The sequence below is a fragment of the Paramormyrops kingsleyae genome, chromosome 21, assembly GCF_048594095.1.
Source record: "Paramormyrops kingsleyae isolate MSU_618 chromosome 21, PKINGS_0.4, whole genome shotgun sequence".
Taxonomy (NCBI): Eukaryota; Metazoa; Chordata; class Actinopteri; order Osteoglossiformes; family Mormyridae; genus Paramormyrops; species Paramormyrops kingsleyae.
The window spans coordinates 11,593,049-11,608,959 of record NC_132817.1 but is presented as its reverse complement, the minus strand read 5'-3'; the positions used below and the strand labels follow the sequence as shown (position 1 = coordinate 11,608,959).

Here is a 15,911-nt window from a genome sequence, read left to right as displayed (position 1 = left end):
GCTCTTCCCCGTAGCCAATCAGAGTAAGCGAAACTCCGAAGCGTACTCACCTCAGCACGAAGGTATCGCTGCCAGGTGATCTGTGCGCCGGCGGCCCGAGATCCTCACGCCATCCTGCGTCCCGCTGCTCCCAGTAGGCTCGGCGTCTCCCTGCTCCAGTCCCAGTGCCCCCAGCTCATCGCGGGTCTCACGCCCCTTGAAAAAAAATCCCTGCTGTGCTTCTGGCCTTAGGGGGCGTCTATGGTCAGACCATCCATGATAGGTTTCCGGGGGTGTTTCCTGTCCTCCATGGGGAAGCACTCCTCAGGATGCAGACACTTTAGGAACAGAGAGCAAGAGAGGGGAAAGCGGTTTATAGGGTGGCCATATCAGCAACGTTTTCTAGGTGAAAAGGAAAGGAAGCTCCTCAGACAGACAGCAGATTCCCGTAAAGCAAGACCGGGTGCGGAACTGAGGCTTGCCGGCGATCTGCATCGCAAATCGTTTGTAATCTCATCTGAATGAAGCAGTATTTAAATTAATGAGATAAATAGGGAATATTTTTTTTTGGGGGGGGGGGGGCAGATGTAAAAAGTGGAGCAGTGGTCCCTTAGGTCTCTCCTATGTGGGACAAAACGCGGAGTTTGCTAACCTGCCCGCTGGTGTGTGACTCCCCCTGACGAGCAGAACCACAGGCTTATACCACCAAGCCCACCGAGGTTGTCAGGCTAGGGCCACCTGATGGTCCCAGCTTCTCCCGGCACGCAGATCCCGACTCAGCAAGCCCCTCCAGGGAATGTCCCGGCACTGGGACCTGTGTGGACCCCCCTCCCGGCCCCCCGCCCAGGTGGGGTCCCAAGTCGTCCATATTCGGCGCACGCGAGCCCCCCTCCCGCAGACGAGACGCCGGCATCCCGCGCGGTTCTACCGCATCTCCCTGCCTCCAGAACCTCTTTACGGATTAACCAGCCTGGCAGGAGCAGAAAGTTATATGTAGCGAGTGTCTTTGGGAGGGGCCCAGGGGTGTCCAGACGTCCCAGATTGCCCGGCGCTGACCTACTTCGGTATTTCTGCTCATCTTCTCGCTGAGCGATTAAAGATGTATGCTATACATGGTTATCTAGAGCAGATGCTCGGAAAACGAGGTGGACGTCCGGCGGCACCGAGAGCCAGAACCGCACCAGCGTGGTTCCTGCTGGCAGCTGATTTTTGCCGCATCCAAAGTCGATGCAGCCTTTGCCTGATAAACACCTTATAATAGGCAGGGGCCCTTTAAAGTACAGGCTGGCTGATCTGTGGGTTATCTGGGGGGAAAGGGGGTGTCAAATGATACAGAAGAGCGCCTCCTAGGCAGGGCACACCTTCTTGCGGCACCACGAAGAACGCAGCAAACGCTAAGGAAGCAAGCAACTGGGAGAGACTTTTTTTATTGATGACATCACACGAGAGGTGGACTCGGATTGGCCGAGCCCTGCCCCGTCTGAGCAGGCTGAGAGCCAGCCGTGCGGTGCGCTGGGTTGCCATGGGAACGACCTGAATGGAGAGAAAGTGCAGGAGGACGGATGCGAAAGAGGGTAATTTCCCCACGCGGCACCAGCGACACCCCTGCGTTACTTTGTGTTTGGGTCCGCCGCTGGGGAGGCCTCATCATCTCATGTCAAGCTCCTAACGCTCCCTGCCCCCATCCTTACGCCCCCAGCCTAAAGGGACCCCCGACTCACCTAGCCGTCACTGAGGAGGGAAACAGGCAAGACCACGTGTGTGTCATGACCCCCGAGCGAATTCCCCTAACTTGGAGAAATGAATGTGCTTTTTGATAGTTTTGTTAGGCTCTGTCTGATCTCACAGCAGTGCTAAAAACTCAGACTGGAAAACTTAATCATTTCTGAGTTGAGAATCATCCTCTGAAATTCAGCTCAAATAAAATAAGCATTTCTGTTAGGCATTATCAATTAAGCAACGATAACATACTTTATAATATTGGTGTACCACTGTTGACTCACACTTCCCAGGTTGTAGGTTCAAATCCCATGTTCTCCCAATATGGCCTGTGCTTCCTCCTGCCCCCCAAAGACATGCAGCTAGGCTAATTAGCAGCTGGAAAATAGCCATAGCTTGGGCCTTGTGATGGTGCAGGTGTATACCTCAGCCTTTAGCCCTGAGATACTTGCAATAGACTCTAATGACCCTGACCAGGATGAAGAGTTAGAATATTCATTCATTAATATTTTATATGAATGCAATTTACTGCGACCAGTTACTTGAGGGATACCAATTTTAAAGTATTCCAGTCACAGGAAACACAATCAATACATCACCATCAGATAATAAAAGCATTTTAATTACAGTGTGCACTAGTGTTTTTAATATTTTCTTCCTTTCTTCCATCTGGCCTGGATTACATATTCTGCAGGTCCTGCATTTCAGTGGGAATCTTCATTAGCCCAGAATTGAAAATAAGGGATAGTAGAAAAACAGAAGCAAAAGGAAGATGAAACTGATTGCTGTTTCAAATATGCAATCAAGCTCCTATCAAGTTTTTCCCCGAATCTTAGTAATCAAACCATCATCTTTTCATGTATGGAGCTTATTAAGCTGCCCATGCATACAGTAGATGTAAAACGTCTCCACATCCCAGCTAAAATGACTGGCTTTGTGTGATAAAAAAAAATAAAACTGACATAAATCATGTCAGAACTTATTCCACTTTTATTTCAAAACTGCAATCTATACAAAGAAGGCGAAAACAAATCAGAAACTGTTTAGGGTAAAAAATCAAAACAAAAAACATACAAAAACCTGGCTGCTTAATTGAGCACACCCTTTAATAAGCAAAGATGTAGGTGTGTCCAGAATCAACTTATCACATTCAGTCTCATCTTAAACAGAAGTTAGTATATTCCTATCATCAATTAAAGTTACTGACTGAAATCAGATAAAGTTTGGCTGTTCCTGTAGGATTATTCTCATGTCCTGTTGATTGCATCATACTCCAAAGCCCACGGTCCACAAAGAGCTTTCAGAACATGAACGGGATCTCATCATTGATAGCTAGCAGGAGAGTGGCACAAAAAAGTATCCAAAGCATTAAACAGAGCCCAGAGAAGATGGTCATCAACAAGTGGGGAAAATATGGCTAATCAGTAGTGATGGCCAAAACAAAGCTTGAGGAAACATTTGCAGTATTTTTTGATCCCAGGAGATGATGCGCTCTCCAAAAAAAAAGCTCAAAGCATGCCCAAAAGCAAGCCAAGGGCGCCATCTTGTGGGATCAGAAAATATAGCAAATGGTTCATGAGGCATCGTTTTGTCCACCACTACTCAAAATTGGCTCTACCAAGATCAGGACGTCCCTCCAAGATTGATGAGAAAACCAGGAGAAGGCCACCAAGAGGCCTACAGCAACAGGAACAGAGCTGCAGGATTTCCTGGCAAGTACCGGCCATTCCGTACATGTCACAACAATATCTTGTATTCTTCATAAGCCTGGGTTGTGAGGTAGGGTAGCAAGATGAAAGCCTTTACTCACAAAGAAAAACATCCACTAAACTTTGCAAAAACATATAATAAATCAATAAATATCCAGTCTCTCACAACCATGTGGAAAAATCCATTATGGTCTGATGAGACAAGGTTGAACTATTCCAAAAGGTATGTTGGTGCAAAAATAACACAGAACATCATCAAAAGAACATCATACCCAGGGTGAAGCATGGGTGAGACAGCATGATGCTTTGGAGCTGATTCCCTTCAGCTGAAACTGGGGCTTTAGTCATGGTGGTTGGAATCATGAATAGCTACAAATATCTGTCTGTTTTGTCACAAAACCTTCAAGCATCTGCTAGGACGCTGAAGATGAAGATGAATTTCACCTTTCAGCAAGACAACGACCTAAAGCATGCATCTAAATCAATGAAAGAATGGCGTCAACGAAAGAAGATCAATGGTGTGGAATGGCCCAGCCAGAGCCCAGACCATAGTCTGGTCGAAAATCTGTGGGGTGGCCTGAAGGGGGCTGTGCATAAGAGATGCCCCCACAATCTGACAGAAATGGAACATTTTTGCAAAGAACAGCGGGCAAATATTGCAAAGTCCAGATGTTCCGAACTGATAGACTCTTACCCAAAATGACTCGGTGCTGTAATAAAATCACAGGGTGCTTCAACAGACCATTAATTTAGGGGTGTGCACGCTAATGTAGCCATGTTTTTGTATGATTCCCCCCTTTCTGATTTGTTTTCACGTTCTTCGTACAGGTTGCGATTTTGCAGTAAAGGTGGATTGAGTTCTAATACGATTTGTCCTGGTTTCATTGTTTTTTATCACACAAAAAAACCCACCACTTTGCCAGGGGTGTGTGGGCTTTTTATATCCACTGTAGCTTTTCCTTCGAGCCGCTGAGCAAAATGCTAAGAGAGGCAGGAAAAACGGTCATGCACCGCCGACACACGCTGCGTGACCAGAGCAAATAAAACACTCCCAGTTCCTCACCTCTCTCAGCTGCCGTGGTACGCCAGAGCTGTAGAAATCGGTACTTGAAATCGGTAAATGTAATTAAATCAATGAAAGTACTTTTCAGGACAGTATGACGATCTTTTTTAATGTGCTGAAATTTACAAAGGTGGAATGTAACATTTGGATGAAATCTTTAGCATCTGAGTGAAATGATAATGTCTCCTTTGGTTTCATTTAGGGGTGATCTTCAGTGGTGCCTGCAGAACATTTTGATTGGGGTGACATTCCAGGGCCAGTTATATTTATGGGGGTGGCCAGCCCGCACCATGTCTCTTCTACGGTTCCGCTTTTAATCCATATTTCATTTTATTATTTTATTATAATATGTGGTGTGACTACGTATGTACTAGTTATACTAACGTGTAAAAATGTGTACCTTAGCTTGTCACTGGGCCTGTACTCTTATTGTAATTGTACCTTTTAAGGTACAGAAATGGACTCTGAGGAACATCCCAAAGGTACAAGCATCATTTTTGTACCATCAATGGTACAGAAATGTTCCTCAAAGTCATTGTATCTTAAAAGGCACAATTACCTACAGCTATGGGGTACAATTGGCAGACTGTTGAGGGTACAGACCCAGTAAGAAGCAAAGATATAAGATGTTTCTGAGACTGCATCTCTTAAATCTGCCCTTGGTGATTTTACACTTGAGGGATGTTTCTTTTGTTTCGTTTTTGGAAAATAAGCGCCAACGGGTGTCTGTGATTGGAAAAACATCCATAATTATATAATCACCTTTTAGATTAACAAATATGTATTTGACACGATTATTATTGTTGCCTGTAGATTTTGACAGAAAATCTTATTGCACACCGCAATAAGATCACTTACGAAAATTTAAAACGGTTAAGAGTTTTTTTTAAATTTTACCTTTAGTTCTGAAATAATACAATTCAAAAACTATTTTCGAATTTTTCGAATATGTTATCAATATAATATTAGGATGAAGACATTAATCGGCCAAACTAGAACATTGCTGTTTAATGTACGGGGAGTATTTTGTTATCTGATATTTATTTGCACCGTTTCAGGTATGTGGGTGTAAGTAACACGTACTTAATGAATTTCACTTGCGTGGTGACTAAGAAAGCTGGAAGTAAAGGGTTGCCATTTCGATCCTCATAAGCCACCTTTCCTTTCTGCCGCTGAAGGATGCCAGCATCTACGTCCAGCTATATGAGCGTGTCCGGTTTAAATCCGTTAAGCTGCGTGAGTCACTTTTGATGAGAAGCAGACCGTCAAAATGAGAATTTGTATGCGGCTTCTGTAAGCTGCCCGGCAGGGCATCGAGACTCTTCCTGCGGTCTCCCGTATGACGCGTTAACATTTTTTACATAATTACATAATTACAATTTGTTAAATAACTTAACATTTTATCCCAGAGCGAATGATCGGATTGTGTGAGCTGCGGTGTATATGTCGGCACGCTAAAATGTGATTATATTTAAACGTATTTTACGTAGGAAACATCTGTACCAACTCGTCCGATCTTGATGCTCCGCTTTAGCTTTTACACGGGCACCGCTCATGGACCGCACACTTCTCACGGCTTCTCCAAAGGAATTCTGGCTCATTCCCTCATCCTACGGCATCTCCTCGGTGCTGCCCCAGTCCCAGAACTTGGTCCCATTTCATCGTTCGGTCCTGACGAACTATTATTTGCTGAATGCTATGCCGCTTTCGTCCCTCTGAGGTTCAAGGGTGTTTGATGTGAGACATTGAGTGCCTACAGTATAATGCTCGGCAGTGCGGCCCAAAGGGGTGAGTCCACACCGGGTTTTCGAGGATCCCGTCCTCCACACTGGCCCTTTCATGAAGCTATCAGGATATTGAATGATGACTGATAGCCATTATCAAGCCATTAAAGTCTACGGGTCTTTCAAAGCTATCATTAGCCCCATAGTAGCATCTCTTTGCCGTGTCCTCCAGAGGGACAGTCTGATCGGGGCAGCGTCTGACAGCGTGACTCACCTACCATTACTGAGTAAACTGCTAGCTGTCATATCCATTGTACCTTTCCTTGATCTCCAATGATCTATGCCTGACATAGTCTTCGTGGATAGATCTCGACTTGGAAATCGATACCTAGCTAATGAATTTCAGTGGCAGATGTTTTTTTTTTCTGTGAAATAATGAGAAAACCTGTTGTCGCTCAGAAACTAGTCATTTAAGTAGGCCTAAACGTGACTCGTTACGGCAGTTCAATTTCTTTAGTTTAAGGGTGCCAGAGCTAAAGGAAATTACGTACTTGGGCTACTGCAATTTTACCATTTCTCTTTCCAGTTTATTATTATCGTGTTTATCTGCTTACTCGAAATGCGTGTAATCGGTTGTGTAATTAGCAGATATTAATTAGCTCTTCACAGCACCAGGATTCCGTGTTTCATTAAGTATCGGGGGAAGGTGAAAGGGCGCCATCTCCAAATCATTTACGCACTGCTCTCGTACGTGGTGCCCAGGGGAGACCATGAACCTTTACGGAGGGCGGGCGAACCATGAGCCTTTACGGCGATGTCGCGATGATGTAGTTTGCGGCTTGACAGGGACCGTATTTCAATCCGATCGTTTCGACGGCAATAAAAACAAGGTCAGATAATGTATGTCACCCTGCTGTGCGGCATCCCTGGTGGAGATGGGTCTGCGCGGGTCTTGTGGGTTATTCTGCACACCCCCTGTAGTTCTTATTCGGTTGCTCTAATTACAACATGAAAGCTGCAAGACCAATGTGCGAGGAATATTTATGCAAATAAATCGGACGCGACTATCTCCTAGCTGTACTCCGTTTTTCAGACTATTAGCAGCTGAAAAACGTTGAGTTATTCCCATTGAAGCCTCAGATGTGTCGATTGAGCATCTGGGCCTAAGATTGGTGACTTTCATTCAGTCTGCCTTTGAAACCACGCCTGTTGTGACAAATTGGCGTTCTTTTCTAGGCGCAGAACATAGTGCATGTGTCCAGCTGAAAGATTCTGCAGAGTGGTCATATATCAAACCTGCAATTTTGTGCTTTGGAGGAATTACTATTGAGGATGTTGATTATGATAAGATTATAAACCTTGCCCTGTTGGCTTGGAGACAAATGAGGGACTCACGCCTGGCTCTCTGCGCAATGTTGTCATTAAAATAGAGGTAGGAGGAGGGGTGGAGGCGAGGAAAAGTTTGGGAAGCTTATGATACCTAATAAGACATGTTTGGGATGATTAAAAAAGAAACCTCTCTCATAGATCTTAATGCAGAACTTTGTTTCATTTGGGTAGATGTGGGTAGCCGGCCTGGCCGTAACACCAGGGCATCACCTCAGGCTCGGAGTTCAGCAAAAGGATTGCAGGTGACACTGAAAAAGTGGCTGGGGAGTAGTTTGCGAGCCAAACGTTTTTGGGCTCCAGCCAATAAGCATGTGGGAATGAGAGGTGGAAGGGCAGGCAGCTTCCGGACACTGAAGAACATCACCCCCCATACCCCATAGAACTGTAAAAAATGATGCGGAAAATAGAGAATGTTAAATAATGGCCGATGATTGCAGCACAAACGCCATATCTACTGCAGAATCCGCCAACCAGAAAACCAGAGGGATACAAGAGCCAACAGTTCGGTAAGGAAGACGGACCCAGAACTGAGTAAGATCCACCAGGCAGAAGAAGGGAGGAGGCGGCCTGGTAGCAGGTGGAGAAGTGCCACGCGGCTGACCCAGGGTTCGAATGAGTGAGGAGGCATGAGATCCTAAGGAGTTGGGGGAAGTTAGAAAAGGGGGCCACAGCTGGGGACACAGAGACCCCAGGGAGGATCAGAGAAGGAGCAACAGGTGAAGATTATACCAGGAGGTGCAGGAATGAGAGGGAACAAACCTATAATGACCATTTGTCCCACTACCCATTAATCCCATTATGAGGAGAGTGAAGACAGAAAGCTTTCAATAAGAGAGCTCGCTGAATGTGGCTGAATGGAGCTAAATGGCTAAAATCATCCCTAATAATTATTTGAATGGTCCGCACATTTCTTACAGTGCCTCTCAAAAAAGTCGATTGCCTTTTGCTTAAAGGCTTCTGTTTTTCTAGCAGAACCAGCTTGCAGAGTCGGCCTTCAAAAGCAGTGCAGTGGGAGTATTAATGAGGTCTTTGCAAAAGAATTGTCGATTTCTAAAAAGAAAAAAGAAACACTACTACAATCGGATGCTTAAGATTTTATATTCTGGAAGCTAATACTGAGCCATACATAGCAAGTTACAAACACAAGTACAATTTTGGTATAATTATTCACTATCTCACCATACTGCCAGAATGGATATCTACTGACTGCGCAGACAAACCGCAGAAATGTCCGAGTGGAGAGTTAGGCTATAGTTCAAGACACTCTAGGTCCCTGGGAAATTAGGGGCGAGACCGGAAAGTAAGCAATCACTGACAGACAGGCCCTCGAGGAAACACGGTCAATATGTCATTCGCAACAATAATTTAAAACCACTTCCTCATATGTCAAACGCGCGAGTGCGCTTGCTTTCAGCACTAGACTGTCCTTTGCACAATAAAAGTCTTGCAGAACTAAAATCGAGAAAGAAAATAAATGAATCATATTATTGTGAGACTTATTTTGACTGTATTTCGTTTCATAAGCTGGGCAGCTAAGTGATGTGGCGGTTATAGACTGGCGCCCTTGACAAACGCGGCGTGTTTAACCTCGGTCGCGTCAGCACAGCATCCAGTCGTATCTTATAGAGAGTAAATGACCGTAAATCTCATTGGATAACCTTCAGCTAAGCCAGGCGCTGCATTTTAGTGGCGTTTCTTTTTTCACAGCCACTTGTCACCGAAATTCATGTTACATAATTACATTTTTTACGTGTTCTCACGGCTGCGCTACTTTTTCCACGTGCCTTATTTACAACCACCGGGTTTTTCATTAATGATTGAAGTATATTTTCCACTGCTTGAGCTTTAGGTTAGTAAAAAATGTGTCTTGATTTAGATTTTTAAGTCGTTACCGGAGCAAACAGCATGGCCAGTGAGTCAAGTACTTGGCCGAATAAGTAGTAGGTTCGGCATTCTTCATTAATTCCTTAAAATATCTGCGTAAGAAACAGAACAAAAAGGCGTTCCGTAGAACTACTTGGTAAAACGTGCGGGAACGACAGAAGCATAGCTAAAAATCAGACTAAATGAATAATCACTGCGCTGCAGCGAAGGCTGTGATGGACAGGGGCTACATTAAGTGGTCACGGAACTTCGCTGCATCATTCTTATTTACCAATCAAGCAAACTGGGAGCTGTGGGGATGGGGAGCGCCGTTTCCCCCCGCCACCAGCCCTTTCAGGCGGAACAATCGGTGTCCTTCCACGGAATGGCGCGCCGGTTGCTTAGAAACTAACACAACAATCGGACTCGATTCACGAATTACTTTCATTCATGACGTCCGTGTTGTAAACATGCACCTGTTGGCGGACGCCTCCTAGTGGCCACTTACAGAATAAACGGGGTGCAGTTGCCCATGTAGGTGAATTCCTGTGTGATGAGTATTGTAGAGTGATTTCGATACCGTATATCAGCCCCGCAATGACCAGAATCACGCTGCGAGGCCACCGTCCACAGATCATGATCTAACCACAGAAAAAAAACATTATTACACTGGCAGTATCAGTCTGTGGACAAATATCACCCGTCAGATGAACCCAAACAAGTTTCTCGATTTCAAAAACATATTATAAGAGTTGTTTTGGAATAGACCAGTGATATTCAGAAATATGATATGCAATGATGTTATACAACGGAAGGCAATTATGTTAGGCTAAATGCCAGTGCAGTGTATAAAATGAAATGCACTACATTTTTTTTTTATTTTAAATGAAATTATATTTAAATTAATTCTCTTCCTGGTGTATTTATTTCATTATTATTGTAGACGTTTAAATTTATGAGTATGGAAGGGAAAGTGTACAGGAAAAACAGCATGTAAGTATGCGTTTGATGGAGTGACGCATCAATTATTCACCAGCTTGTGAAAAGAAAAAGCCGAACTAAAGCGGTATGTGTTTGAACAGGGATTTCACGGGACAAATGTAGGATGTGTAAAACCGGCGTGGGTGGGAGGAAAAAAAAAGTTAACGGTCACTTTTCCCTGTTGACCAGACATTAAGTATGTGTCTTTTCGCGACGATGACATAATGGCTAGGAGAACAGTATGTGAAAATCAAACCTGTGGCTGTGAAAAAAGTCATCATTAATCCGCGGAGCTCCGTAGACAATGCCGAACCTGGATTCATTTTAACAATTCGGAAGTGTGAACGGCACCGGCTAATTAAGCAAAAGGAAAGACAACTGGAAAGGAGAGATAAGTAGCAATGTTAGATTAGTCTGCAAGGGACCATTTCGTCGCTCAGAGAAGTGCCTGCGGCTCAGCTGTCACGCAGAGTCGTGTTAGTGCCATGGTAACCTCTCTGGCTAATTATGTGACTCACTGACAGATACAGTACAAGCACCAGAACGGAATTAAGTCAACAGCTGGGCCAGGCCACGGACGAATTAGATCAGAAAAGGGCAACCTATTGACGTGCCCTATATTCAGCTCTGGAAAAAATTAAGAGACCACTCTATATTTAAAAACATCTGCATTTTTAAATCCTGGTTTAATGCTGGTTCTGCTGGCAGAAAGCTACACTGCGAGACAGGCTGCTTCCAGGCTAAAGGTTTCTAAGACAGCAGCACACAGGAATAAGACATTGGGAATGACCAGAAACCGGCCAGGTAAAGTTTGGAAGTGACTTTCTAATGCCAGAGATGACCAGCCGTCAACTTATCAGGCAGTGCCTCATAAAACAGAGGATGACCTCAAGTGACCTTCTAAAGAATGGGTCTGAAGTGCACTGCTAGGACAGTTCGTATCAGGTTCCTATAGAAGCAGGACTGAAGACCCATAAAGCGAGGATGAAGCCCTTCGTTAATGAGAAGCAGGGAAGAGCCAGGCTAGAGAGTTTGTATATGTACATATTACACAGGCACATAGGCCTACCCATAAACTGACAAAACAGAGAAGCTGAAATTTTTGCTGTGGTCTTTTGATTTTTCCCAGAGCTGTATAAAGGGGCAAAATGGCCGTTCTATCAAAACCATGCCTTCTATGGTAATTATATGCAACTGGTCACTAATACAAGCTGAGCTGCTTTCTTGTTGTGGAACACACACACACACACACACACTCGTTTACAGCCAAGTCACAGCGGCCCTTTACTGTATCTTTGGGATTCCTGTCTGTCTGTGGTAGCATAACCTGATTCATGGAGGTGTATCGACTATAAATTGCTGTCGCGAATGGACACGACTTCTAACTCAAGTCAAGGAACACCGCTGTTGCAGTGAAAACATTTGGCTTATTTTAAATACCCGTCAACAGAAACTGAGAAAGTAACCTACATAAAATCAATCAACTCGGCGTTAACATTAATATTACAGAGTACTTACGAATAAGTGAATTTCAGAATGCCTCAGAAAGCGTAGTGCGTTGAGTTTTTACATAACGTAAATCAACAATATATAGGTTTAAGAGAAAAATACCTTTAATTATTTCACTATCGCGTAAGCTACATAAAACAAAATTGTACAAATAAAATAAATTACGTGAAACAGATTAATGTAATTTAGAGCACGTCGGAATTGTAAAGTGCAAGTTGGTATTTTAAACGCTTATTATACAGGCAGTTCCCCGTGTTATAAGCTTAACTGTTCCCCGCCATCCCGCCGACGCTAGAATAATCTGGGCAGTCCGCACATGCCTCCAGGGTCACTGTTAAGAGTTACTCGCAAGCGATTTTTTCCCCAACAGACATATCAAGAAACGCGCGGTATGTATTAACTGGTGGGCTGCTCCAAAAGAATCGTGGGTCTGAGTCACCTCACGGCTGGAGGCTAACAGTTTCCTCCGGTTGACGTCTGAATTTGGGTGCAGGCAAAGTGCGATTGCTTTAACAAAACCGCATAACTGTGAGGGAAAAAATACCTCTCTAAAGACACGTTCACCTTCATTTCTCTACAATAGGTACAAAATACAATAGGCCTTAAATTCACGTATGCAATATATTGAAATGAAATGCATAAACAGAGTTTACATATTTTATATGAATTTTTAAGGATGTAGGCGGGTGGCAAAGCCGATGACAAAAGAGAAACACTGCATATTAATGCTGCCTGTATTATAAAGCGCCAACAGCAGTAATATCACAGAAACACCATACTAAATATCCCAATACACTACTATTCAGTGATAAGCTTCATAGTCAAAATGTAAATAAAAAAAAAAAACGCGAGGCAAAAGATTGTTTTTTTCGACTGAATAAAACCTAAGATGGAAACATAAGTAGACTTAAACGATATATAGGTTACGAAATACTGTTAATCGAAGGGTTTAATAGATGGAAGAAGCGGGCACGAGAACTGCAGTTATATAATGGAACCGTGTATAAGGTGTATGTCGGGAAAAAGTCGAACTCAGTTCAAGTTACTAATAATATCCATATCAGCAAAAGACAGAAAATATCTATATTGACTCCAGAGATGATTGAACATTTTGGACTCACCTCTGATTTGTGGTGACAATGAAAGCCATGTAACGATCCATTAAGGCAAGAACCCGCAACTTTCAACACGATCTGCACCGTGGAACAGCGCAAAACACACGCAGTTGTAATACTTTGACCGTCCAGACGGTGGCATACAATGTCCGAAGCCTAGTGTGTGCTTGGGTGTTTCAAAGAGAGAGAGAGAGAGAGAGAGAGAGAGAGAGAGAGGTATATGGGACTGGCCAAGACATAAGATAGGGGTATTAAGTAACTATAACATGTTTTAAAATAGCAAATGATAAAAGGGAAATGAATGCTTGTCTACCAGTCAAGGAAGTGCCAGTTTTAAACAACCACTCATATTATCTCATAATCGTTAATAAAAATTGCTGTGCAAAATTATGATTAGATTACTAGTTTAGACTATATTCGTACTGCACCAGGAGTAATAGAAATCACAAAAGTTTTATATGAGAATAGAATGTATACACCGGATGGTCACATCACAATGGCTGGAAGGGACCTTAGTGGACGTTAGCAGATGTTCCACAATAAATCTAAATAAGTCCGACATTAGCATTAAGTTGTTCGGCATTTAAATCTCTTGTCAGTTCAGGCAGTTCTATTATTACTCAGTTATAAATAAGTTGTCAGCGTTGATCTCTATTGCTTTATGAACAGACAGGCTGCACCTCAGCTGGTACTCTGCGGACAGCACAGACACCAACGAGTAATCTGTTGGCTGTTTTCAGAAGGGATTTTCTTTGTATGTTCTTCGCGGATTTTAGTACTTGTTAAACTGTATTTTAAAGATGTATTTTGAAATATAAATTTTATTTGGTGTTCATTCGTTCAGTTATTAAGTTCAATAGAAATAACCTGTAGCCTTGAAGCACTCCTTAGTTATAGAATAAAAGAGACTTACTGGTATTACCTGATCAGATTTTTTTCCCACCTAAAATTGTGAACCCGTTACACAAACTGGGATACATCATACGTAGCCTAAAATCCCGAATCGGAATCAGCGGTCGAGCATGTCATTTGAATTTTGCACATGAAGCGCCAAGCTCATCACATTTGGGGAGGTTTCTGGCTCGCCTTTCTACCCGCAATATGAAGCGTGCTCATACATCAACGTGATACCTAAAGCAAATGTAAAAAAGAAAACAAATCACACGGCGTACACGCTGTAAAAGCACAGATCTAGTAGCAAACGCAAAACCCTTCGCGCATTGCAATTTCCTACTTACATTTCGGCGCGGTCCTCCAAGGTCGTTACGCCTAAACGCGTCTCTGTCCTCAAAGACGCAGAAGTAGAACCAATGGCATCCAGCTATAGGGGAATTTTGATCGATGCTTGTCTCCTCTGGTTGCTGCTGTTTATGACCGCCTTCGCTATTTCGTTGGCATTACACCGACCTCTAAGGCATCGTGCATGGAGGCAGACATACAGCGTCAATCATACAGGCTGATTGCTGCTCCAACGGTAGAGTCGGATAGACGCATTGCTGCCTCCCACATTACGGAAAGTTGACCTTATACAACGATCACACGGCAACTAGGATCGGGCAATGCACATGGTTTTCCACAGTCAGATGCATTATTGCTTCTCCATTCAACGGGACGTCCTGCTGTCGCTTGGCAGTGGAACTGTCCCTTACGTTTTCACAATAATCAAATTATCGGGAGGCGTGGAAGTAGGCTAGTTACGATGAATAAACTGAAAGCGCAGTACTGAAGCTATCACAGTAAGATGTCCCAGCCCCTCCCACACCGGTAACCTTTAGGAACAATGAGAAAGTTGATTTAAAGTTGATCACTCGTGAGTTTTGTGAAATCATGTTTTAATTTTACCGTGTAGTAAAAAACAATGCACACCGGTTCACAGAAATGCAAAACAGACACTTTAAAATGTATGGCTGACGTTAATTTCTCATGCCGTGAATGGTTAATCGGCTATTTAATCGCATACGAATTATATATTTTTTTGTAAATCCGGATGAATAAGGTTCGTGTTCATTAAACAAACACGAGTTAGACATGAGTTATTTTCTTAGTTTAAAATATTTTCATAAAAGGTTCGTTACGCTACGTTGTTTGTTTCGTTCACCCCCCCCCCCCCCATGATTGTCTACAAGCTGACTGCGAATGCTTCTTCATTTTACAGTTGCTAAGCAACGGAACTCCAGAAGGTCCAGTTGAGGATGTTGGTGATAAACTCACTGGCGTCTGATCTTGGGCAGATGTCAACAGAATTACTTTAGATTTCGGGTTATGAATAAATTTCACGTAAATAAAAGTAACCCAGGGTGGTACAGTGACTCACACCGCCAGTGCTGTAGGCTCAACTCCCGCCCCCGTTTTGTGTGTGTGCGCGTGTGTGTGTGAATGTGGGGGGAGGGAGTTTGCATGTTTTTCCGGTGTCCCGTGGCGATCTTATGTCTGCTGCAGTTCTTCCAGCAATTTGAAGACGTGCAGTTAGAGTAATTGTGATCACTAAATTGCAAGGGGTGTGTGCAAGTACGTGTACTGCAATGGCTTCTCATTCACGGTGTACCCCTGACTCGTGTCCAATACTGCCTGTTTGCTGACAATTACTATCATTGCTACCTTGTTTCTTCCAGGGAACTCGTTATGTTGACTAGTTACAGGAGAAGGATTAAATTGTACACCTGCTGGTTATATGCAGGCCCATCACTAGAGATTTTGGCACCCATTAAAGCATCATACGGGGCTCACAACCGAGACCAATCCAAATATGTTCCAGTTTTTTAGAGCCCCTGCCTGTGACTTGTCCTAACTACCCCCTTTTTACGGCGCCCCTGGACGGAACACATGACCAAAAGGGCAATTTAGGAGGATTTTGGGCAGA

The 15,911-nt window shown here is 43.7% G+C and overlaps 1 protein-coding gene across 6 annotated transcripts in view; it reads right to left on the bottom strand.

Annotated features, from left to right (window-relative positions):
• Positions 1 to 14,790, bottom strand: part of LOC111847537 (leucine-rich repeat-containing protein 7-like) — a 49,571-nt gene extending 34,781 nt beyond the window's left edge. For 4 of the 6 annotated variants that reach the window (XM_072704488.1, XM_072704487.1, XM_023818801.2 and 1 more), the window contains exons 1-3: positions 14,290 to 14,781; positions 13,058 to 13,217; positions 51 to 317 (exon numbers count right to left, since the gene is read on the bottom strand). The gene's annotated coding sequence lies outside the window, so the exon portion shown is untranslated. Of the gene's footprint in view, positions 1 to 50; positions 318 to 13,057; positions 13,218 to 14,289 lie in introns of all 6 variants that reach the window. The other 2 variants (XM_072704490.1, XM_023818797.2) reach the window with 2 other exon arrangements.
• Between the last annotated feature and the right edge of the window lie 1,121 nt (positions 14,791 to 15,911).